This window comes from Tenrec ecaudatus, chromosome 12 (genome assembly GCF_050624435.1).
Source record: "Tenrec ecaudatus isolate mTenEca1 chromosome 12, mTenEca1.hap1, whole genome shotgun sequence".
NCBI classification, from domain to species: Eukaryota; Metazoa; Chordata; class Mammalia; order Afrosoricida; family Tenrecidae; genus Tenrec; species Tenrec ecaudatus.
In genome coordinates this window covers 113,074,179-113,099,875 of record NC_134541.1, presented here as the reverse complement: position 1 = coordinate 113,099,875, position 25,697 = coordinate 113,074,179, and the positions used below count along the sequence as shown (strand labels likewise).

At 46.4% G+C, this 25,697-nt stretch overlaps 1 pseudogene; it reads left to right on the top strand.

Annotated features, from left to right (window-relative positions):
• Positions 1 to 6,917: 6,917 nt before the first annotated feature.
• Positions 6,918 to 25,697, top strand: part of LOC142422877 (profilin-1 pseudogene) — a 117,852-nt pseudogene continuing 99,072 nt past the window's right edge.

Genomic DNA, 25,697 nt, shown 5'->3' with positions numbered 1-25,697 from the left:
AATCTGTCTTGGAAGAAGGACAGCCAAATGTTCCTTGGAAGGATGGTGAGACTTTACCTCATATAATTTGGATATGTTATCACGAGGGACTTGTTCCTGGAGAGGGACATTATGCTTGATAAAGTCGTTTTGAGAACGGTGATGGCAACACATGTACAAATGTGCTTGACACAATGGATGGATGGATGAATGGATGGATGGATGGATGGATGGATGGATGGATGGATGGATGGTGATAAGAGTTTATGATCCCAAAATAAAATTATTTTTAAAAGAACCCCAAGAAAGTATAAGATCCATGAAAAAGAAGACCTCCAATGAGATGGATTGACGCAGCGCCTGCAAAGGTGGGCTCAAGCACAGTTGTGATTGTGAAGGTGCTGCAGGACTGGGTAATGTTCCATTCCATTGTAAATGCATGGCATCACTAGGATTTGGAGCCAACTCAACAGCCCCTAACCACAACATATATAAATAATTTGGGGACCCAAAGTTGAGTTTGTTGACTACCCAACCTCCCACTGTAGAGAGAACCCTGATTCCAAGTGCCATTTGAACAACTGGTTCACTGAACTCAACCAAAAATTAAGTATCACACCTGAGAACATTTGTGAGGATGGTGCCAGGTAGCGTTTGGCTCTGTTGTATGTAGAGTTGCTATGGGTTGGAACCAACTTGACGAGACCTAGAAAATGACAGCATACTGGGTTTACTCCTTGGTGGTCTTTTCCTGCATGTTAGTCACGGGCTGTTGACTTGCTAAGTTTTCTAACAACTCTCTTTAGGATTTCTTAAAAGGTTGGTCTGGTTTTTACAAATTCCTTTAATTTCTGTTTATCTGAAAATGTCCCGATCTCACCATCATGTTTAAGGGACAGTTGTGCTGGGTATATTATGCATATTTAGCTTTTTTTTCCCATTCAGTATTTTATATATGTCATCCTACTGCCTTTTGACCTGTATGTCTTTTGCTGAGAAATCAGCACTTAGTCTTACTGGTTTTCCTTTGTAAGTAACTTTGTTCAACTGCTCTCAGGATTCATTCCATCTTTGGTTTTGGACACTTGGGCTATAATAGGTATATAATAGGTCTTGGTGATTTTTCTGGAGCATCTGTCCAGGTGAGATAGTGGATTATGAATTGGGCTGCTAACCTCTAGGAAAGCCTTTCAAAACCACAAGCCACTCCTCAGGAGAAAGATCACGCTTTCTACACCTTTTTTCAAGAGGTTCTTTTCAATATTTTGAACATGTTTAGACATCTTTTAGTCTATGACATACCACACTTCTCTCTGTGACTTCTAGGAGATCGTGAGCCTTTTAAGGGTGGTGACACTGTATGCCCTCCAGCACACTAATGAAAGAACTAATGGGTGGGTTTCAATGCCACTGGTTCAAAAGGTAAAATTAAAACAAACGTTGAATCACCCATCAGTTGAATGTGGTACAAACAAGGGGATTTGAATTTTAGTAAATCTGGCGTTCTTCAGTATGGAAATATGTCTTCGGTGCCATTCTTTATATGCGTATCTGCCTGCTGTCTCCTTTTCCCTAGCAATTTGACTTACATTTTGCAGGCATTCCCCAAGTTAGCATATTCCTCTGTGATGAGATTTAATTAAATTTCCAGCAAAATAATTAGCCAGGCGATCTTAAAAGACTGTTTTAAAATACCAGAGTAATACCAAGGAGCAAATAGAGTTAACGCTGTCATCAGAGATCAAAGCTATGAGCGGACGTGACTGAAAATTCAACCTTCAGCAGCCGTCTAATGAAGAAGTACACACTGAAACAGTTGTGACGGCCTCCCTCCTGGGTCCCATCGACAAATTCATTTGACATGGAAAATTTCCCAGAGGAAGCTTAAAAAATGGTAAATTTCCATTAATTACATAGCAAAGAATGTTCTCTTCATAATTTATTGTCCATTAGGAAACTTTTGGGGAATCTGTAACTGCCTCTGATTATTCAGATGATCCTGGAATTAGGATGCTGATAGGATGAACAAACAACCTCTCCACTGATGTGGAACCCCATTTGAAGTCAGACACTTAGCAAAACTCACTTGGCCATGATGGGGATGATGGGAGTGGGGACCCTGGGGATGGTAGGGCTATCCTGGTGATGGGTTTGATGGTGATGTTACCAATGGGGACACTGAAATGGAATGGTGACAGGTCCTACAAGGCCCAGAATCCAATTTTGGATCCACTACCTACCACCAAATGGGGCAGAGTAGTAATGCCCTTGTGGGTTTCCAAGGTTGTGAAGAACAAAAGGCCTCATTTTTCTCCCTTGGAATGGTCGGTGATTTCAAACTAATGATCTTGCATTGGCAGCCCAATTCATAGTGGTGAATTTTAGAGCCTTGGGAAACCACAGGGAAGGTTCTGCTTTCTTGTAGGCTTGCTTTGAGTCAGATTACATTTGATAGCAGTGCATTTGGCTTTGGCTTGCCTCTCCTCCATACCACCAGGATTCCTGGGAAGAAGTAGGAAGTTTAGGGCATCCCATTTCAGAAGGCTGAGGTCGGAGGGAGCTCTCCTCTCCCACTTGTTCTTAAGGAAGTCCCTGATCTTCAAGCCTCATTGTTCCCCTTCAAGATATGTGCCTTGTCTCTTCATGACTATTCTGCACAGTCATGGGGATAACAGGGAGCTCGTCAACACTCAGGATGAGGGTGAGAATAAGAGTAGTTCTAGCTAGAACCTCCGTGCTTGTCCTTTCCACCGCTGGTAGTCACCTAATCTGGTGTCAATTTAAGGACTGAGAGTGTAGGGGTGGAGTCTGGGCTGTCAATCTGGAGACAGCCAATGAGACTTCTGTGTGGGCGTAGCCTTCTCCTGAGAATTCTGGGAAATCTGGTAATTCCTTCTTGGATGTAAGAGACACTATCTCTCTCAGATAACTCCCTTGGAGACTCTCTACTGACCAGGCTGACTTCCTGCGAGGCATCCCTGAGGAAATGCCACATGGACCTACCCTGATGCAGCCCTGGGAACTGGAAAGGCCACATAGAGACCCCTGCCTGTGCTGAGATGCTTCTACCACCACTGACATTGCAGCCATTGGCCTATGATCGTTCTGCATTTGGCATCATTGCATGTGTTTCGTGAGTATGAAGAGGACTTTATGGATTGGTGTGAGACGTGTGCTAATAACAGACTTATGGCTTTGGACTGGACTGGGTTGAGGTGTTTTCTCAATGTTCAATTGCTCTTGTATCTAAATCTCTATTGTATACACATATGTGTCTCCATGGATTTGTTTCTCTAGTCTACCCACACTAACACACCACCCAAAGCTTCTCCTACCTGCTTTCTCCTAATACCATGCCATTTGTTGGCTCTGACGCACATCAAAGCTTCCAAGGTGATTGGTAACTCTATAGAAACAGACAGCCTCATTTTTCTCCTGCAGAGTGTGGTGTGGATTTGAACTAATGATCATGCCATACTTAACCCACAGTACCACCAGGTGGTGATGCTGTGATGGTGGTGGATAAAGTAAATTAAGCTTAGAATTCATATTACCTTTACATTGTATTGCAAATGTGCCCTACTCCCAGCAAGACTCCTCCTCTCAAATTCCTGTTACTATGTCTTCTGATTATTTTTCTTAAATAAGGTTAGGTTGTCCCCCCTCCCACCAACAAACTCTGTAGGGAAAACTGAGATGAGGAAAATTCTGTTCTAACCATTAACTATGTCTCCCATGCTGCTAGTGACCTCAGCAGACACTCTGTGACCCTCCTCACCTCCCATCTACACAAGGGCTTCCTTTAATTTTAACAGAAACAGTAGTAGGTCAATCTGCCATAGCCTGTGACCTCCCCAACAAAGCCAGCCCCCACCATGGGGCTAGCAGTTCAGGGAGCTTCCAAGTGCAATTTAAAATAAACCCTCACGTAGGTGCTGTGGTCAGCAGTCGGAATTTGTCTCCAAATGATTTGCATATTCAGAATAATATTCTCCAATGCTTTGGCCCATTGGGGAGTGATTTGCATTCAGGGAGGAAAGGCTAATATTCTCATCTTAGCAATTATTGAAACACATCCAGTCGGTACTCTAATAAATTATCTTAACCCAATTACTAAAAACATTGCAAAACATTACTGTGCATCGAAGACCATTCTCCCTAGGAATCTTTATTGGCAGGGTAATTAAAAGCGGGCTAGCTATGGCTTGTGCTCAAATATTTGGGGATGTTTGTGCCATTTGAATCAGCTCTCTTGAACCTGGGGAAGAAAGACTAGCCTGCTCCTAGCTTTATCCATTCCTGACTCCTCCAACGCCTCATGATCGGGGGGCGGGAGGTGGGCGACACTGTGACCCGGTCTCCTCCACCAACACCATCAACAAGTTCCTTCCTATCCCAATATTTCTTGCAGAAAAAAAAAAATAGGGTTTCGACCTCAGCACTGTCTCTCTTCTCCTTTCATTCTATTGAAAGCAGGCGGTTCTATTAGCTTCGTGTATTAGGAACTCTGGTGGCACCGTGGTTAAGCATTCCGTGCTAACTCAAGGGTCAGTGGTTCAAACCCTGTCCTACGGGGTGGCTATGCATTAGAATCAACTCCATAGCCACAGATGTGGGGTTGTTCATTTTGTCATATCTGGGATGCCTACTATGTACCAGGAACACCCACATTATCAGAATAAAGCCTCCCAACATTGCAAGCAATGGTATTCCCAAGATGAGAATGAGAAAACTGAGACTACAAAGGTTGAGCAACCTTACAGAGTTCACCAAGCTGGTGAATAGTAAAGTCAAGTTCACATCTGCTGGTCCAAGGCCTTCCTTTCATTCTTCGGCAAGATTGGCCAACTGCTCTTGTGTTCCAGGCACGATGCTAGCTCCCAGAGACAAAATAGTGAACAAAGACAGACAAGTCCCTGTCTTCATAGATGGTATCTCCACCCATCCAGTGTTATCAGTCAGGTTAAGTTCTGTTACGTCGGAGTAACAAGCAAGCCCAACATCTTACTGGGACATGACGAACACATCCTTCATTCACACCACATGGCCATGGAGGCTAATAGGCAACAGCAAGCCATGTGTCCACATTGAACTTCAAAGCAGATGGGCAAATGTAATCCTACCACAGGCCTGGAAGTCAGAAAGTTGGAAACATTTGCTCAACGGCGCTAATGACAAGCTCAGCTCCTGCCAGACAGAGGGGATGGGGGTGCCATTTTCAGAAGCACACCTAGGAGCTCTGCAAGGAATTCACAATTGAGCTGCGATCCCACCTGAGGTACCTCGGCACTCCACTCGCAAGGCTGACCTACATCTGCAAGCGGCGTCTCTAAGAGACCACGGGCATCCCAGGCATCAAACCCTGTCTTCATCGCAGAGACAGGCAGCACTCGCTCCTGCAGAATTAGGCTCATCTTCACACGACCCAGCATGCACCAGGCAGCTGGGCGCACGGAGCTGTGAGCCAAGGGGGCAAATGAATCCAGCTCAGAGCCTCGGAATGGGGTGGCTGCCCGATCTGTGGGCTTGGCTCTTTGCAATCTCTGGAAACACCAGCTGTCTCCATCCAGTGGCCACACAGATGTGGGTCCTCCTTACTACGACAAATGACTTCATGTATCCCTTGTCTTCCTTGGTCTTGGGGTAGACAATGTGGGAAATGGACTTTCTTGAGTGTCTCCCCTCTAAGAATGCTGTGTGCTTATTGTTATTGGGGGACTTCGACTCACAGCAACCATGTGGACAGCAGAACAAAGCGCTGCCCAGGCCTGTGCCCTCCCACTATGGTTGTGGTTGAGCCAGTGGTCGGGAGGGCTCAGCCGTAACAGTCGTGGTTGGTAGGTACAATGACTTCCCTTTGCAAACAGGGAGCCTGAACCTCCAAACGGTCAAGCGTCCAGCCCAAAGTCAGTCAGCTCCAAGGTGGATGATTTGCATCTGAGGACAGCTCGCACACTCTCCACCAGCTACCGCAGCTGCCTCTGAGCAAAAGCAAGAAGGGGTCTGCTTGAGCCAAGACTTCAGAGGCAGCTGACGCTCTTCAGCTGTCAGGAAAAGGCAGCACGCAGGCGTGGCTTCTTGCTTCCTCATTGGTTGGCCTCACTGCCTTCTCACCTGATTTCCTCTGAGCAGATGTGCCCCTCCCCCAGGTACTAGGAATGTTGGTCAACAGTCACTCACAGCTGCGCATCCTCTTTCCCCCTTCCCGCTACACCCCCCCCCCCAACCACCCTCCCTCGGCATCCCCTGCAGCAGTGTGAAGGAGTCCTGGTGGTCCAGTGGGTCAAACATTGGGCTACTGACAGAATGGTCAGCTGTTCAAACCCACCAGCTGCTCCCTTCGAGAAAAATGAGGTTGTCTGCTCCTATAAAGACTTACGCTCCAAAACCCTAAGGAGTTCTCTGTCTTCTAGGATGGCTAGAGGTGGAATCCACGGAAAGGCAGCAAGTGTGTTGAGGCTTTTTCTACTGCAATGCAAGCTCCTGAGCCCCCTCACCGCCTCACCACTCAGAGCTAGGATGAGGCTGCCCTCCACCCTGGCTTAGCTGCTTCTGCTGCTCTGACTCTCCTCTCCCGAAATACATCCCCCACCGACCCCTGGTTCTGCTTCTAGGGAAGTGGACTTCAGACCCTCTTCCTGTGGCCTCAGGGTCCCTGGATGTGAGCCAGAGGCACCTGCCTCTCAGCCTTAGAGGGTCAAGCAGGGAAGGAGGAGATGTGAGGTGCTGGGAAGAGGCTGTGAGCTGGCAGCCAGCTCGACCAAGGCTGGCAGTGCCTGCCGCCCCCACACCAACCTGCCCTCGGCCTGAGTGCGCTTTGGGTAATTAAGAACAGATGGCCCATCGACTCGGCCAAGCCTCATTAACTCCTTAATGCTGCTCTTCTGGAAGCCGGACGGTCCGCAGGAAAAGCCAGCTTTGGAGGTCATCTCTTCAAAATGGCATTGGACCCTCTTCTCAGCCTGGCAGCTGCCTTTGTGACCATCATGGCTGGGAAAGGTGCGTGGCTGGGGAAACGCGCTGATTGCAAGGAGCACTGGATTGGGCATCAGGAGAGCTTGCGTCGTGGCCTGGACAACTCGTTTTAGCTGGGCCTTACTCTCATCACCGGCCAAAGAGCCAGCATGGTCATCATCATCATAAGCATTATTACTATTATTATTAGAATAATTTTCAATATTCTGATGGTAACTGTGAGTCCCTAGGGGAACTGTTTGCATTAAGTGGATCACCTAAAAGTTGGGAGTCCCCAATCCACCCAATGGTACCATGCACGAAAATACCTGTTCTCTTGATCTTTTTCTGTTAAAATGACAGGCAAGACATGGTCCACAATGTTGCATGTCACACCTTGCTGGGTCACAGCTGGAGGAGAGCCATGGTAGTTGTAGCTATTGGTCTCTCCCCATCCAAAGCAAAGAAGAGTAGAGAGGCATGGAGGCAGCGGTCCCACCAGCAGCAAGCGCCACAAGCTCTCTGCCTTGCCCCGCCCACAGCCAAAGGTAGCCCAAGCTCAGACCCGCCCACAGCCAAAGGTAGCCCAAGCTGAGCCCCGCCCACAGCCAGAGGCAGTCCAAGCTCAGCCCCGCCCACAGCCAGAGGCAGTCCAAGATCAGCCCCGCCCACAGCCAGAGGCAGCCCAAGCTCAGCCCCGCCCACAGCCAGAGGCAGTCCAAGCTCAGCCCCGCCCACAGCCAGAGGCAGCCCAAGCACAGCCCCACCCATAGCCAGAGGCAGTCCAAGCTCAGCCCCGCCCACAGCCAGAGGCAGTCCAAGCTCAGCCCCGCCCACAGCCAGAGGTAGCCCAAACTCAGCCGGCTGCCCCAGCAGCAACTTCCCTAAGCAGGCCCAGGAGCCACACCTTGGCCCGAAGCAACAGCTATATCCACAACCTCATAGCAAATGTCACCTGTCAGGATGCAGTCATCGTGAGCTATAAGGACTCTCACCTTCTGTGTGGGCTGTTGTCCCGGGAAAAGCTTCGTCACCATCACAACAGCCATGAATGGGCTGACACTGTGATCCGGGACCCACTGCTGCTGGACTGGGAATACACCATGGATCTTCGCACCAAGTGGACTGGCAGAAACCCCACCTTCAAACTCACTGTCCCCATGACTACCAAGACGCTAGTCCTGTTAATGGGCAAAGAAGGTATACAGGGTGGTTTGATCAACAAGAACTGTTATGAAACGACCACCCACCTGCAGCGTTCCCAGGACTGGCCTCATGTGCCCCCCACCACCACCACTTCCCACTGCGTTTGCAGCCCCCTCCTTCGCATAAACACAAATATGCCATTTTTATTTGGGGGGGGCTTTATCCTACACCCTTTATTCCTGCAATAACCATATATGATGGGGGCGGGGGCTGGATGGACAGACACCTCTCCCTACGCATCCCCCCTCCTGTGTGTGGTTGGAAAACTATTTTGGGTTTTTGTGTTTGTGTTTTTATTTTTTTCCCTGAATTAAAAAAAAAGGAGAAGGAGGAGGCGGCGGCAGTGGCATGGAAATAATTGCATGGTACAAGGACTAGTAAACTCCACACACCTCTGTCTCCACCACCCTGAGACCAGAAGTACTACTAGATTATGCCTGGCTACTCCTGCTGACCACTCTGAAAGGTATCACAACCAAAGGCCTTGGACAGAGTGGGAGAAAAATTGAGGAACAAACTCAAAATCATGACAAGACCAGGCTCACTGGTGTGCTGGAGACCAGTGGAACACCCTCTACGATGGTCCTTGGTCACCCTGCAGGCCTGGGACTCCACTAACACCTGGGGCTCAGCAAGATGAACAGTCACGCCAGGGGCCTCTGCAGTCCTGGGAGCAATCAACCACCCAAGCCCAAAGGCACAGCATTCACTGCAGGACAGCAGAGGAGAAAAGGATAGATGGAAAACAGAAGGAGCAAGTGGGAAGAGCGCTGGTGCGTGGTGGGGCCTGCAATTCATGTCTCGAAACAGAATCTGTATGAAATCCTGAGTGGAAAACCAATTTGCTCTGCAAAGTTGCACTCAAACCACAATGAAAGGTCCAAATGAAAAGAGTATGGCCAAGGAAACTCTATGGGGCATTTCCGCTCCATAAAGAGTCTGGCCATGTGGTGGCCATGAGCTGAAAGACGTGCAGAGGCACTAGCAACCGGGACACGGCTGTTCTCTTAATGGCAGTAACGACTTTCCAAGTGGTGATAAAAAAGTTCACGTCTAGTCTGTGGTGAACACCATGCCAGGCACTCACTGTCACGCATGTTATTTAATCTTCATAACCGCCCTCCAAAAGGGTAGTCCTTATCATGTCCATTTTACAGATAAACAAAGAAAGGCTCAGAGAAGCAACCTGCCAAGCTACTTAGAACTGCACACCTTGGGGTATTCAGTGGTCAATTTTTTCAGAAGTAGATCCCTAGTCCTTTCTTCTAAGCAACCTCTGGGTGGACTTAGCCCTCCAGAATTTGTGTTAGTGGTCATGTGCATTTACCATTTGCACCAACCAGGGACTCCACCTACCTTGCCTCCAAACCTTCTGCCGTCAATTTTTTCCCCACTCAAAATGACCCTATAGGACAGAGTAGAACTTCTCCCTAGGGTTCCCACAGCTGTACTCTTGATAGGAGCAAACTATGACATCTGTCTCCAGCAGAGCAACTGGTGGGTTTGAACCACTGACCTTTCCGTTAGCACCTGGGTGCTTTCACGGCTGCACTACCCGGCCTCCTTCCCTACCTTTCATGGATAGCCAAATCTGAAAGGAAAGCAACTTGCATGCCGCAGTCCTTGGCACGCCAAGGATATCTTAAACGCCTTCCAAAAATAAAGAAACTTCAAAGAAGACCTAATTCTTGACAAGTCCATTCTTCACCCAGACAATCCCTTTGGATTGAAATTCTAGGTTCTTGGCAATACTGATGAGAAAACTACCTTGATCATGAAACAGGTGAGGTGTGTACCTGGTTCTGTTTGGGATGAAGCTGAGCCATAAGGAGACTCAGTGAAAGAAATCAAAATGCAAGCACTGCTTGTTCAGTTGGAGAATTCTGGGCATGTCAAATGAGCCGCTGCTGAGGCCAGAGGGTGGGGTTCAGGCAGAATCCAGGAGCTGAAGGCAAATACACAAGGAACCAACTTTCTGTCCATAGGACAGGGGACTTGGCTGATGAAGTGGGGTTTAGTGCCTGACTTGTGGCACTGACCGGAGAGCACACAAAGAAACAGTGAATCATAGTGTCTGATTTGTAAATTTTTAAAATGCTTTGGCAGAAAAGGTTATATTTCTTGACCTGGGTGATTGTGACGTGGGTCTACTCAGATTGTGAAAATGTTTTGTGTGGCTCATCGATGCAAATAGACCCTTCTGGATACGAAACTCAATTAAGACTTTTCAAAGGAAAGAAAAATGCCTCCAACAACAAACAGGAAGCCTTGTGGAAGGCCCAAATTGCTACTCGGGTTAAGGTTTTGATGCTGTTATGTCATAAACACCACCCTTACCTAGCAAGCGATCACTCCTCTTAAAACAAGCCCACATTCAGCTCACTGTAGATCTGATTCCTTAAGCCTCCACATCTGTGCAAGGGACTTCTCTCCACCCACACGTGGAAGAGTCAGTGAGCATCTTCCAGGCAAGACTTGATGCCTCTCTCTTCCCCAAAGCCCTTCAGACAACCAAAGACCTCTTCTTCCCCTATCACGCTCATCCCTTGAAGATGGAAATGGTGAGGCGCTTTAGGTCGTTGGGTGATATTTGTTTCCAAAATTACTGCGTGGATCAATTTCCACTTGTGGTGGGCCAGTCTCTTTAGCCTTCAACACACCATTGCTCATCCATCTTATCCTGTGCCTTCCCCTGCTTTTAGCTGGTGGTTTACCTTGACATCTCATTCCTGACTTCTAATTCCATTGGTCTCTTGATTCTTTTTGTTATTCTCAGCCTTCCCCCCAACTTCCAATCACATTTTCCTCCAGTTGTCCCCATCTTTCACCATAGGCCATGTGTCAGAACCCAAAACTTGGCAACGCCCTGAGTTCCATCCTTTCATTGCCCCTATTTCATGGCTCTTGTCCACTAAGACCACCTGCATGATGCTAACAACTCTCATCTAACCTCATTTCAAATTATGCACACAACAACCAGAGACAGCATTTTAAGATGTACGTCAGAATATGGTGTTTCCCTGCTCTGGTCCTTCCCTTGGTTTTCCTATGCAACTCAGAATAAAATCCAAAGATTTCCCAGACCTACACTAATTGACATCTGCTGGTCCGTCTCCAGACCAGTCTCACATCCCAAAGCAACTCCCCCAAACAAATCTGTTGCTATCGAGTCCACCCTAAATCATAGTAACTTGATAGGATAGAGTTGCCCAAGAGTTTCCATGGTTGAACCCTTTCCAGAAGCAGACTGTCAGAGAACAGCTGCCGGGTTCAAACTGCTGACCTTTCAGATGGTAGCCAAGTTCTTAACCACACCACCACCAGGGCTCCTTCACTCACACCACATGAGCTAATTTCACATTGCTCACCCACATTCAACTCATCCCTGCTACATACATGCAGTACTCTCTGCCTGGAACATTTTTCTCTTGGTATTTCCCATAGTTGGTGCCTCCTTCTCCTTCAAGTCTCAAAAGGCCAACTCTTCACAGAGCTTCCTTGACCACCCATTTACATTATCCCCCAATTCTCCATGAACCTGCCTTCTTTTTAAAAAATTTTATGGGGGTTTTTCCATCATTTTATTGGGGGCTCATGCAACTATCACAGTTCATACATACACCCATTGTCTCAAGCACATTTGTACATATGTTGCCATCATCATCTTCAAAGCATTTTCTTTCTACTTGAGCCCTTGGTATCAGCTCCTCATTTCCCCCACCCTCCCTCATGAATCCTTGATAATTTTTAAATTATTTTTTTTCATGTCTTACACTGTCTGATGTCTCCCCCACCCTCTTGTCTGTTTTCCATCTCCCTGGGAAGGGCTTATAGATAGATCATTGTGATCAGCTTCCCCTTCCTCCCCAGTCCTTCCCCTTCCCCTCCTGGTATGGCTACTCTCAATATTGGTCCCAAGGAGTTTATCTGTCCTATATTCCCTGTGTTTCCAGCTCTTATCTGTACCCATGTACATGCTCTGGTCTAGCAAGATTTGTAAGGTAGAATTAGGGTCATGATAGTGTGTGTGTGTGGGTGGGGAGCATTAAAGAACCAGAGGAAAGCTGTATGTTTCATCGGTGCTACACTGCACCCTAGCTGGCTCATCTCCCCACAACCCTTCTGTAAGGGGATGTTCAATTTCTTACAAATTGGCTTGGGCCTCCACTCCATACTACCCCCTCATTCAGATTATGATTTTTTGCTCTGGGTCTTTGATGCCTGATACCTGATCTCATTGGCACCTCATGATCACACAGCCTGGTGTGCTTCCTTCATGCGGGCGTTGTTGTTTCTCTTCTAGATGGCTGCTTGTTTATCTTCAAGCTTTTAAGACCCCTGATGTTTTATCTTTTGATAGCCAGGTTCCATCAGCTTTCTTCACCACATTTGCTTATGCACCTGCTTTTTCTTCAGTGATAGTGTCAGGAAGGTGAGCATCTCAGAGTGTTGGATTATTTGAACAAAGTGTTCTTTTGTTGCAGGAGTACTTAAATAGGGGTCCAATGTCCACCTGCTTTCTTAATACTAAACCTATAAATATATGTAAACAGATCTATTTCCCCATCATCATATAAATATATTTACATATGTCCATACCTCTATTTAGATCTGTATACTGCACTTTTTTAACCCCTTGACAGCACTTACCATACTCTATCATCTTTTTGTGGTCTGTTTACATTATTATCTATCTTCAGTGAGTCAGCTTTGACTCTATGGCAGTGAGCTTGGTTTTTGAGGTTAGCCCAAATAGAAGGCTAGCCAGATACTCTCTCTGTCTTTTTTGGGGGTGATCTCTCAGAGCCTACAATGGAATCAAGACTCAGTGAATGATTCTACCCCTATGTCCCTCATCTAGACTGCCTGTAACAGATGTGCCTGCCTCTGGCTCTTGTCCCAGAGTAGCTGCTGAAAACAGTATGCATAGCTCTGAACCACTGTCAGATACTGAGGGCCTGATAAATGGATGCAGGACATTGTCGGAAATAGTATTGCAGGTTTCACCCCTCAGATCTGAGGATACTTAAAATATGACTGAGGAGGAGCTGCTTTCTGGGAGTGCAGTCAAGCACGGTGTAAAGCCTGTGCAGTGGAACCTGCTGGACCGTCTTTTGCTGATGGGGCACAACTCCAGGTAAGGAAAAATAGCTGCAAAAATCGGCTAATGATTTGATTTTAGAATGTATGAAGTCAAAAATGAAAGGGAATGCATGAAGATGGATATCCTAGGCATTCATGAGCTGAAATGGACTGGTATTGACCATTTTGAATCAGAAAAATCACATGATTTACTATGCTGGGAATAACACCGTCAAGAGGAGTAAGTAGCGTGGCATTCATTGTCAAAAATGACATTGCAAAATCAATCAAAAAGTACAATGCTGTCTGTTGGATTATATCTATCTGCCTACAAGGATATCCAATCCATACAACTATTATTCAAATTTATACACCGACTGTGGTAGTTACATAATATGGTCAACTTGAAACTATTAAGAGTGAAGGGGTGGAGTCTAGCCTGTCAATCGCGTCACAGCCAATGAGGTTTCTGTGTAGGCACGGCCTTCTCCTGAGGATTCTGGGAATTCCTATCATCCTCTCTTGAGGTGGGACACACACTGCTTCATATTCCTGTTGACAAGCCACATGGAGCTATACTGATGGAGCTGTAACCCTGGAGCTGGAGGAGCCATTTGGAGACCCATGCCAATGCTAAGATGTTTTCACCCCCACTGGATCCACAAGACTTTCCACCCACTGACCTGTGATCTTCCTGCATTCGGCATCATTGAATGTGTTGCATGAGTCTGAAGAGGAATTTATAGAGTGATATCAGACATATGGGCTAATATTCAACTTATAGACTTGATCTTGACTGGGCTAGAGTGTTTTCTTAATATACAATTACTCTTTGATATAAACTTCTCTATTGCACACATACGAGTGTCTCCCTAGATTTCTTTCTCTAGTATACACAGACAAACACACCAACCACAAAAGATAGTGACGAAGAAATTGAAGAATTCTAGCAACAACTTCAGATGAAAATTGAAGAATCATTCAATCAATCAAGATGCATTGATAATTATTGGCAATTGGAATGAAAAAGTTGGAAACAAAGAGGAAGGAACAGTAGTTGGAAAATGGAGTTTTGGTGATAGAAATGAAGCTGGGAGATCCCATCATATGACTGTGCAAGATCAATGCCTTGTTCATAGCATATACCTTTTTTAACAACACAAAAGGTGACTGTACACACAGAAATCAAATTGACTACATCTGTGGGAAGACACAGTGGAAGAGCCCAAATCTACTACTAACATCAGGCCAGGAGCTGAATGTGGAACAGACCATCAATTGCTCATATGTAAATTCAGTTAAAATGAGTCCACTCATTTTAGATCCTAAATATGACCTTGAGTTTATCACACATGAATTTTGAGAGCATATCAAGAACAGATTTGAGGCACTGAATACAAAAGACAGAAGACCTGATGAGCTGTGGGAAGACATCAAAAACATCCCTCATGATGAAAGCAAAAAGGTCATTAACAGACAGGAAAGAAAGAGAAGATCAAAGTGCAGTCAGAAGAGATTCTCAAACTTGCTCTTAATCATAGAGTAGCTAAGACAAACGTAAGAAATGATGAAGCCAAAGAGCTGAACAGAAAACTTCAAAGGGCAGCTTGCGAAGACAAAACCAAATTGTATAATGAAATGGGAAAAGACCTAGAGTTAGAAAACCAAAAGTGACGTGCACACTCAGCATATCTGAAACTGAAAAAATAAAAACTCAAGAAAATCCAAACCTTGAGTTGCAATTCTGGAAGATTCTAATGAGAAAATAGTGACTGATGCAGGAATCACCAAAAGAAGAGAGAAAGAATACAGTCGTGGTACCAAAAGAGAGCTAGTCAATATTCAGTCATTTCAAGAACCAATGGAACTGAAGTAGGAAGTCCAAGCTGCACTGAAAACATTAAACAAAACCCGGGGATTGATGGAACATCTGTTGAAATGTTTCAACAAGCTGATGCAGCACCCACTCACCTATGCCAAGAAATTTAGAAGACAGCTACTTTGCCAGCTGACTGAAAGAGATCCATATTTGTACCCATTCCAAAGAAAGGTGCCCCAATACAATACATAGATTACAGAATAATATCATTGATGTCACGTGCAAGTAAAATTGTGCTGAAGATCATCCAACATTGCTCTCAGCGATACATTGACAGAGAGCTTATAGAAGTTCAGGCCAGATTCAGAAGAGGAACAAAGAATATCATTGCTGATGCCAGATGGATCTTGGCTCAAAGGAAGTAATACTAGAAAGATGTCTGCTTGTGTTTTATTGACTATGCCAAGGTGTTCAACTGTGTGGATCATAATGAACTAAGGATAACCTAGGAAAATGGGAATTCCAGAACACATCATTGTGCTTATGGGGAAACTGTATGTGGATCAAGAGGCAATTGTGCAAACAGAATAACGGAATACTGCATGGTTAAAATCAGGAGAGGGGTGGGTTAGGGTTGAGTCCTCTCACCATACTTATTCAATATGTATGCTGAGCAAATTATCAGAAAAATCTAGATTATATGATGAAAAACGTGGCATCAGGATGGGAGGAAAGTTTATTACCAACCTGTGATATGCAGATGACATAACCTGGCTTGCTGAAAGTGAGGAGGACTTGAAGCACTTGCTGAGGAAGAACAATAATTGCAGCTTTCAGTGTGCATTACAACTCGATGTAAAAAAAAGACCCAAATCCTCACAACTGGACTAAGAGGTAACATCATGATAAATGGAGAAAAGGTTGACATTTTCAAGGGTTTGTCTTCAAAATCAATGTTCATGGAAGTAGCAGTGGCAAGGTCAAAAGATGTGTTGCATTAGGTAAATCTGCTACCCAGCTCTCTTTAGAGCATTAAAGAGTGAGGGTGCTACTTAAAGGACTAAAGTGTTTCTGACCCAAGCCACGGTATTTTCTGTTGTCTCATATTCATGTGAAAGTTGGGCATTAAATAAGGAAGACCAAAGAAAAATTGATGCATTTGAATTGCAGTGGAGAAGAATATTGAGAGTCCCATGGACTGCTAAAAGGACGAACCAATCTGTCTTGGAAGAAGTGGGACCAGAGTGCTTCTTAGAGGTAAGACTCGTGAGAATTTTTCCTACATACTTTGGACATATTGTCACGAAATAACAGTCCCTGGAAAAGGATATAGTGTTTGGTAAAGTAGAGGGGCACATCAAAAAGAAAGGAAGGCACCTTTAAGATCCCAGGTACACAACAAGTGAAGAGGTAGAATAAAAGTACTAAACATCTGTGATGTCCATGAAACCATGCTCTGCAACTGCCAACCTAAGCAACCAAATCCAGAAGATTTGGGGTTGTCTATAAGCATCCTCTGTACCTACTCTTATTATTGTTATTATAAATGTAGCTAAAAGATGAGGCTTTCTAGCTATTTGGGTCACAAGTGAATCTCTTGTACCTAGAAAAAAGGCCAGGAATTATTGGGTGAATTTGTTGGCTGTGAGTTTTATCCACTTTATTCCTAATATTTATATAAAATCTGCCTGGCCTCTCCACTCCCAGGTATTGCCTCCCCTGCTCACTCTCATATCATCCCAACACTAGCAGAGGGCTCTGACCCGCTGGAAGTTCCTTTCAATGTGTTGAATGATCAGTGACAGATACTAGAACATTCTATACATCTGAAGCCAATGAATTTTGTCAGGATTCCAACCTGTCAAGAGCCCTCATATTTTATTTGATTGCAAATATGTCTAATTCTCGGTTCATTGAAGCAGGAAGGGGGAGAGAGAAAAAACCCCACTTGAGTCTGTAATTTACAAAGCAGAGCTGCCCAGCAGAAATATTCATCTACAGAATGCGGTAGAATTCAATCATTTTTAAAAAGGGAAAAGAAACCCACCCCATTCTTCATTCTTCCCAGGTGCATTGTTTGCAAATCTCTTGAAAGCAGTTTGAAGCCAAGGTGAATCATTTTGCTTCAAGGAGCTCATTTCCTGGGGCTGGGGGTACTTTTGTCTGCCAAGGAAGGAAAGCAGCAGGCAGGAGAACCTGTACTGCAGCCGGAGTCCTTCTTGGGGAAAGGATGAATGAAAGCCAGTCAAATCTGCTCGCCTGGCTCATTAGAATTCCAGGGGTACCTGGCGCTGTGTGCCTTTGAAGTGCTCAAAACAATCCAGAAGAGGGAATCTGCCAGGGTGGACTTCAATGACATTATGTTCATGAGAAATAATCAAGTAGAAAGAATCGGTGAGGAGAAGGTAATGAGGCAGATTTGGGAGCAATCAATATGTATTGGGCTGTTCTTTTTTTTTTTTTTTAATTTCCTCTGCTAAAGACCTTAACACACCACATGGTAAAGAGCTCTTCCTAGGCTGCTCTGACTGGTCTGTGAGCTACTGAAAAGTAAGGACCCTGTCTTTGCTTCCCAGAATGACAGCGCAGTGTCTGGCATGTGTTAGACACTGAATTGAATGGATGGATGGATGGATGGATGGATGGATGGATGGATGGATGGATGGGTGGTGTGAAGATAGGAGGAAGACAGAGAGAGAATGACTAGAGACTGGCTGTTTCAATAAATACATCAGGATCCAATTTTGTTTCCCAACTTTCTTGTTAATCACCTTGGGTTGCTGTGCAGTCTATAACATCTGGGGTCTCTACCCTAGAGAGTTCGATTCTTTCCATCTCCACTGGACCCTGGGAAGGCTCTTGAATACTTGCTTAGACAGGTCTTAGAGGATCCTCAAGCCTGCTTGGGAACTTGCACTATGCCCATTTGTGTGATGCCTCGTGGCCTGAAAGGCATGTTCTATTCCCCACCAGCAAGAAAAAATCCCGTCCTTTTGGCATGGGAAGCAGACCTTACTAGTCACTGAGGACTGTTCCCCCAGTGCCGTTCAACCATCTAACTGAGACCTGTGTTTCATCACTCACTCTGTTTAGCAGAGTCTCAGGGAGGATTGGTGGCATAGTGGTTATGTGTTACATTGCTAACTGCAAAGTCAGCTGTTTGAAACCACCAGCCACTCCTCAGGGGAAAGATGAGGCTTTTATGTAACTCCCATGAAGAGCTACAGTCTCAGAAACTCAGAAGGTCATTTCTACCGCGACCTTACAGGACTTCTATGAATCAGCATTAACTCGATGGCATTGAGTTTGGATTTTGGTTTAGGGAGATTTCCTACCTAAGATATAAAGCAGACCTCATAGAGTCAGCCTTCTGTCTGGCACCCAGCCAGTGACACAGACTCAGTGCCCTGAGAGCCTGGCATGTACATGTGGGCCTTCCCAAGCCTCCCTGCTTATTCAGCATTTGCACCAACTTTCGAAACAGGAACAATCAAAGAGTGTGTCTACTATATCTTCCCACCTGGGTTTTTCCAAAGAGACAGTGATTTACAACCTGGGCTCTAGGAAACTTGAGGGACAAGCCAGGTTCCAGCTCCTTCCACCAGACCAGCATCTCCTTTTCCTACGCCCTATACAGAACTTCGCCCTGCAATATTTGGTTCAAACAAAAGGTCCCATAGATAAACAAGGTCTGAAAGTTACTCATGTTTGTGCATGTGGACAATGTGTGAACGCCCCCTCTCAAGATACCATCAGAATAAAAAAGGAATTGCCTTTGAGGACGGACTGAGAGGAGTAAGAGCAAAGGATGCCACTCCTGTGGACACTGAGTGGCATCCCGAATCAGTCCCCATGCCTACACCATCACTTACCATAGATTTCAGGAAGTCAAATTAACCTCCCAGCAAATGAGGGCTTTCTGCGTTCGTATTCAATGACCGCCCAACAAAACTTAACTCCTTTAGGACAACATTATGTCTCTAAAAGGTAGACATAAAATGATCACTCTTCCACTCCTAGGCAAGTACTGAAAAGCTCTGGAGAGCAGAGACTTGGGAAATTATGCATCAATGTTCCTGGCAGCATTGGTCCCAATAGTCAAAAGGTAGAAACAACCCAAGTGTCCTAATCAACTGATGAAAGAATAAACAAGCTACGGCATGTCCTTTCCATGGCTTACCATCCCACCATGGAGAGAACCGATGTTATGAAGCATGCTATGACATAGGAGAAACTTTGAGACATTATGCTAAGTGGAAGGAGCAAGCCTCCAGGACAGAGTCCAGAAGGTTGGAGAGGAGGTGTGAATGGAAACGGGCAGCACAAGGGGGAAGTGGCTGAGTGAAGCTGCATGGCTGGGGGGAATTGCGATGTGAGTGAGATGAAATAAACTGTGTATGAATTGCTCAATGTAAGCCTGATGGTCTACTCTGTGAAGCTGCACTGAACTCACCATAAGAAGTTACTTATTGGAAGAAGCACGCCGCTAGTACGATCATGAGGAGTCACCGGGACCGGATAACAGGGATCAGAAGACATAACAAACAAACAAAAAACCCCAAAACATATTGTTGAGAAGGAGGGAGGTTGGAGCAGAGACCCAAAGTTTATCTGTAGACAATGGAACATTCCCCCACAAAGGGGCCACAGGGAAGGGATGAGTCAATTAGGGTGCAGTAAAGCATCATCGAGGAAACAGACAATATTCCTTTGGTTCCTTGAGGCTTCCTCACGCCCCACTATCATGACCCCAGTGTCGCTTCTCAATTCAGACTAGGCTGGAGCATTTTCACAGGTATGTATAAGAGATGGGCGCTCATGACACAAAAAATTCAGGAGCATGAGTGGGAATAGCTATACCAGAAGGGTATGAGGAAGGTGTGGAAAGGATGGGAGAAAGGGGGAACTGATCACAATGATTGACACATAACTATACACCCCCCTCCAGAAGGAAGAACAACAAAAAACATGAGGGAAAGGAGAACAGCGGTCAGTGTGAAATATGAAAATAATAATAATTTATACTGTATCAGGGATCATGAGGGTGGGGGAGAGGGAGAGATATGAAAATAATACTAATTTATCATCTATCAAGGGTCATGACAGTGGGAGGGGGGGAGCTGATCCCAAGGGCTCAATAGAAAGTAAATGTCTAGAAAAGAATGAAGGCAACATATGCACAAACATGCCTGATGCAATCGATGAATAGATTGTAACAAGAATTATAAGAGCCCCAAATAAAATGGTCTTTTAATTAGAACAAAAAGAAGTTATTTATTTATTTTGTAAATGATTTACATCCTCAGAAATCCTATATAGGGTCGCCCTGGGTCAGAATTGACTTGATGGTGGTTGGCGGTTTGGGCCTTTTGGTTGTTGTTTTTCTGACGTTTAATGACAAGAGATTGCAAGGCCTTTCTTCTGCGGAGCCTGTGGGCAGGTTTGAAACCCCCACTTTTATCTTAGCAGTCAATGGCACACCCCTTGCAGCACCCCAAGCTCCATGACCTGGCAGACCTGGTTTCAAATCTTGGATCTGTCACGTGTGACCCCAACTCCATACTGATCACAGCAGCACCCCCAAACAACCACTGGACCAGCAGCTCCCATGTCAGTTGGCCGCTCTTTACAAGCAACCTGTGATTTCAGCCCTCCCATCGTTCCTTAGAAGAAATGCACCTCACAGCCCACTTTGCACAGAGGAGGAGAACAGGGCTTGGAGACCTGGGCATCTTGCCTCAGATGTCTCAGCTAGCCAAAAGAGCTGCCAGGTTCCGGGTACCACTGGCATCCTAGGTGATCTCACCTCTGCCCAGTGGCTTATGCCTGTGGCTCTCATCTGTGAAGGAGGGACATGACCTTGGAGGGCTGATAGAGAGAAGATGAGCTACATAAGGGGTCAGCACAAGGCCAGAGCTCAGGGAAGGCTGTGGAGTGAGCTTCCAAAGCAGTGGGGGCTCCTGCTCTGTGCCTGGCATCCTGCTGATTCAGAGTTCTGCCCCCACATAAGGTAGGTAGTTTATTGTGCCAACCTGGCCGATAAACACATGTGGGGTTAAATGAAGGGCAGAGGGATAAATGACTCAATGAGCCTCGCCTTTCTAGTTCTCAGGTCTTTTGCTTTGTGATGGTCAGACCAGGGTGCAGGTACCTTACTTAGCCAGTTCCCTGCTTCAGCTGGCAAGGCTCACTTCCTGCAAAACACCCCTGAGGAGAAGCCGCATGGACCTACCCCGATGCAGCCCTGGGTGCTGTAGCAGCCATGTGGAGACCCCTGCCAGCACTGAGATGGTTACACGTTCACTGATTCAGCTTTCCTCCTGCAGTCGGCATCATACTGTGTGTTTTGTGAGGTGGAGGAGGACTTTGTGGACTGGTGTTGGACATATGGGTTCATGTTGGACTTGTGGGCTTGGGCAGCAAGGGGTTGAGATGTTTTCTTGATGTGCACTTAACATTTACATAAAACTCTCTCTTATACATATGAGTTTCTGTGGATTTGTTCCTCTAAGGTACCCAGATGAACACACCACACCAGCCCATGAGGTAGCCGGTAGCAAAGTAGCGAGTCCATGAAAATGGAGGAAGACTGTCAAGGGGATGGATTGACAGTGACTACAGCATTGGGCTCTGATTGGAGGACAGGGAAGAAGGAGGACGTGTCTTGATCTGCATGGGGTCACCATGAGTCATCAGTGACTTGATGGTACCTAACAGCAACAATCAAGCTTTCAGTGACTACTTCCTCTGAAGTGGACAGCTGTTTCCTTCTGTCTGGTCAGTTCTCAGTGTGGAAGATCTGCCGAAACATTGTCACTTTGGGTGACCTTGATGGCATTTGAGTTACCAGTGACAAAGCTTCCAGCAACACAGCCAACACACAAGACACCTTCTAGATTGCCAAAAGTACAAACAAATTTGTCTTGGAAGAAATATGACCAGTGTACTTCTTCGAGGCATGGATGGCAAGACTTCATCTGACAGCGTTTGCACATGCTGTCGGGAGAGACCTTTCCCTGGAGAAGGACATCAAGCTTGGTAAAGTAGAGGGGCAGCTGTGGAAGTTACATAATCTGGTGTCAATTGGGGACTTGAGAGGGTTAAGGGTGAAGGGGTGGACTCTAGTCTGTCAATTGGGTTATAGCCAATGAGGCCACTGTGTAGGCATGGCCTTCCCATGAGGATTCTGGGAGTCCCTGGGAGTCCTCTTTGGAGGCAGGAGACATTTGCTCTCTTGGCTCACTCCCTTGGAGATGTGCTACGGACAAGACTTCCCACCCACTGGCCTGTGATCTTCTGAATTCTGTGTCATTGAATGTGTTTTGTGAGTCTGAAGAGGACTTCATGGAGTGGTATCAGACAGATGGGCTAATATTGGATTTATGGACTGGATCTGGACTGGGCTGAGATGTTTTCTCAATATCCAATTGCTCTTATACATAAACCTCTTTCTTATACACATATGAGTCTCCCTGGATTTGTCTCTCTAGTCTACCGGGACTGGCACAGCAACGAACCAGAGGAAGGCTCTCCATGAGACAGACTGACACAGTCGAGACTCAAGCATAGGAACAATTGTGAGGATGGCACAGGCCCAGGCAATGTTTCCTTTTGTCATGCACAAGGTTGCAACGGGCCAGAACTGCCTTGATGGCACCCAACCATGCAACAACAACAACAACATTATTCTTACGTTAGCCTCATTTTCAGAGAAGAAAACTGCAAGGCTCAGAAATCTTAGCATTACTTGCCGAAGGTCGCAGGACCGGTAAGTGGCAGAGACAGGACTGGAACGTAGGCAGCGGGGCTCTTCACTCTGATGGGGGGTGGGGGTGGGGGGTATCAGGTTTTCTTTCAGGTGGAGCTGCATACCCAGAATAAGAAGGGTTGCCTTGTGCTGCCCAGGAGCGTTCTTCGCCTGCGAGCCCTTTTCAGAATCAGTGGCTCTCCAGCCTCACTAATGAACACGTCAGCTCCCCATCACAGCCCGCCGTGGGCCCCCGAAGGATGTGACCACGGGAGTCAAGCTCATGGTGCATCACGTGGCAATGGTTCCCGACGACTCTGTCAACCTAACGCCGTCATCGCTGGAAAGAACTTGTCCCCCACAAATCAAGGCCCGCTGTGTTGACACTCGCTTCCGGTGTTGCCTGGAATTTAATGCCTGAATAATGAAGTCAAAAGAACAATGCTGGAGACCGCACATTTGAATATCCTTGATTGATTCATTTCCCACTCCCATTTAATAACCCACTTAGTCGGTGACGGTTAAGTGCAGCAGACTCCAAAAGAACATAACGCGCCAGAGAGAAAACACTGCACAGATTAATAACTGGATGTGGGTGCAAGCTGGTGCTCCCTTAATAGCAGCGCAAAAATAGGTTATCGTCACAATCTGGATGTAATGTTTCGAAATGGGGATCTGCGCTTTTCTTTCACACCGCTCCATACTTATCACCACAGGCTAATGAAACATCAATCAGAAATCGGGAGCTAATAAACGCAATTCTGGGGGAGGTTTTTGGTTGTTTTTTTAATACCTTCCGGGACCGTGATCTTTGTTCAAGACCTTGAATGTTCAAATTATAATCTGTGAATATTGAGCAGGTTCAAGGCTCATGAAAACCTCCAAAAAGCTATGTTATGAACAGCAGCCCAGCCCACGTGCCCACTTTCCACAGGATCCAGTCACCGTGTGCTGGTGTCCCCTTTGTCCGACATGGAGACAAGCTTTCTGGAGCTCCCCATCTGAGGGACACCCGGGTCTCTGGCTGCTTGGGCTGAGTTGTACAGAGGCAGGTGCACTGAAACGATATGGACTCCAGGCTTAGTGCATATTGGGAAGGAGGACTACTCTGAGGAAGGTTCTCTGGGGTTCCTTTCTCCCTGTCCCCGTGAAGGGAGGAGCTCAGAGAGGAGGTGAGCCCTTAGGTGGGACAGCCACCAAACAGGCTTCTTCCTCCCCCTGCCACCACGACCCTGTTTCTAAAACAGTTATGGCAGGTCTTGTGACAAAATATTTTTCCCTAATGAACTCAGCTTGAATGGGAAATTGCCAACTTCCTTCCTCTTGGCTCATCCTCTCTGGCTCTGTTTACCACTGAGGGTCAAGCTGTCATCCATCAAAGGAATTACTCTGTTTCTTTCCAGGTGCCCAGCCAGGCTGGAAGACACATTATTACAGTTCTGGGGAGCTCGAGGCAAAAGAGTGAAGGCATTCCCCGATTCCCTGAGGCATCCTAGTCCAGGGAGGACGGGCCCATTCATTCTATGGGTCATTGACTTTGGGTACAATGTAATGTTTTCCTTTATGTATTGCCAAGGGCGCCTATGATAACCCTTGCATAAAACTGAAGCATAAAATTAAAACTCAGACCAGGGGAAGTATTGGGGCGAGAGGAAGGGAAATGGGGTGCAGAGATGCACCAGGCCCATGATTTCTGTGAATCGAATGGTCTTGGAGCCCCGAGGCCATCAAATTATGATGAGACCCTAAACCGGTTATGTGGGTTCCCCAGGAAAAGCGGACCCTTCCGGGCTCTGAGACAGTACTGCCTCTACCCTATGAAGTGCCTTTGGGAAAGCTAGTCAAAGGTCCCCCTCCCCCACCCCAGGCTGCACTTGCTGAGCACACAGCATCGTCACACACTTCAACCACACAATTCTTGCCTGCAGAGCACCACCTGTGGGTGGGTGCAGGCAAAATGGCAGCGCCTTCACTTAAAGAAGAGCTGACCCCTTTCCTGTTGCATGACAAGGCCTAGGAGCACAGCTTGGAGAACAAACGCTGGCTCGATCGTGCCCCCCCCCCCCCGCCATACTTCTGTGGCTCAAGTCTGCCGCCAAATCGTGGGTGAAATTCTAGCGAGTTTCTCTGCAGGCCTTGAAATAGGACCACCATTGGATGGGCAAAATCCTCAGCAGCAGGAGTAATGGTGGGTTCTCGGGGCAGTGTGTTAGAGGAGTCCCTGGGAAGAGCCATGAAGATGTTTCAAGGTGGGGGTGGGGGGAGAATGCTAGAGGGGTGCAGAAAAGGAGACCCTCAAATCCCTAGTAGTCTAGTTCTAGACTGTCTAGTATGGGTGACGTACTCAGCGGGTTTCAGTCAGCCCTACTTCTCTCCAGCAAACTCAAGGGGACACCATAGAACAGAGAGGCTGGGAAGCTATTTGGCTGAGCCATGGTCCACAAGGGGCCGTTACAACCTACATCAGAAGCAATCAATCACCTGATCCAGGAGTCAGCAAACTGTTGTCCCTCCTAACAGTTTAAAAATTATCTGAGAGCCATAAATAAATTATCTGAATCATATCCTTCCATTTTTCCCAATTTCACTTCTGAGCCACATGTGCCTACCAAAAGAGCCACATGTGGCCCATGAGCCACAGTTTGCTGACCCCCTGATTGGGTCAAAGGGCAGAACTGCCCACACCTGGGGTGTCTTCTCCACTGGGACCAAGAATGGTGCAGCGGAAGCCTGGGCAAGGAGGAGAACCCCTATCTTCTCTCCTTTCTTTCAAAAGATAAACGTTTCTTCTTCTTTAAGTTCCCCGGGTGGAAGGGTTTGATTTGATGAGCCATGTTGGTGGGCTCAAGAGAGTAGAAACAAGCTATAAATGATCAAGGTAGTCCTGGATTCTTGGGTCTGGATGGGGCG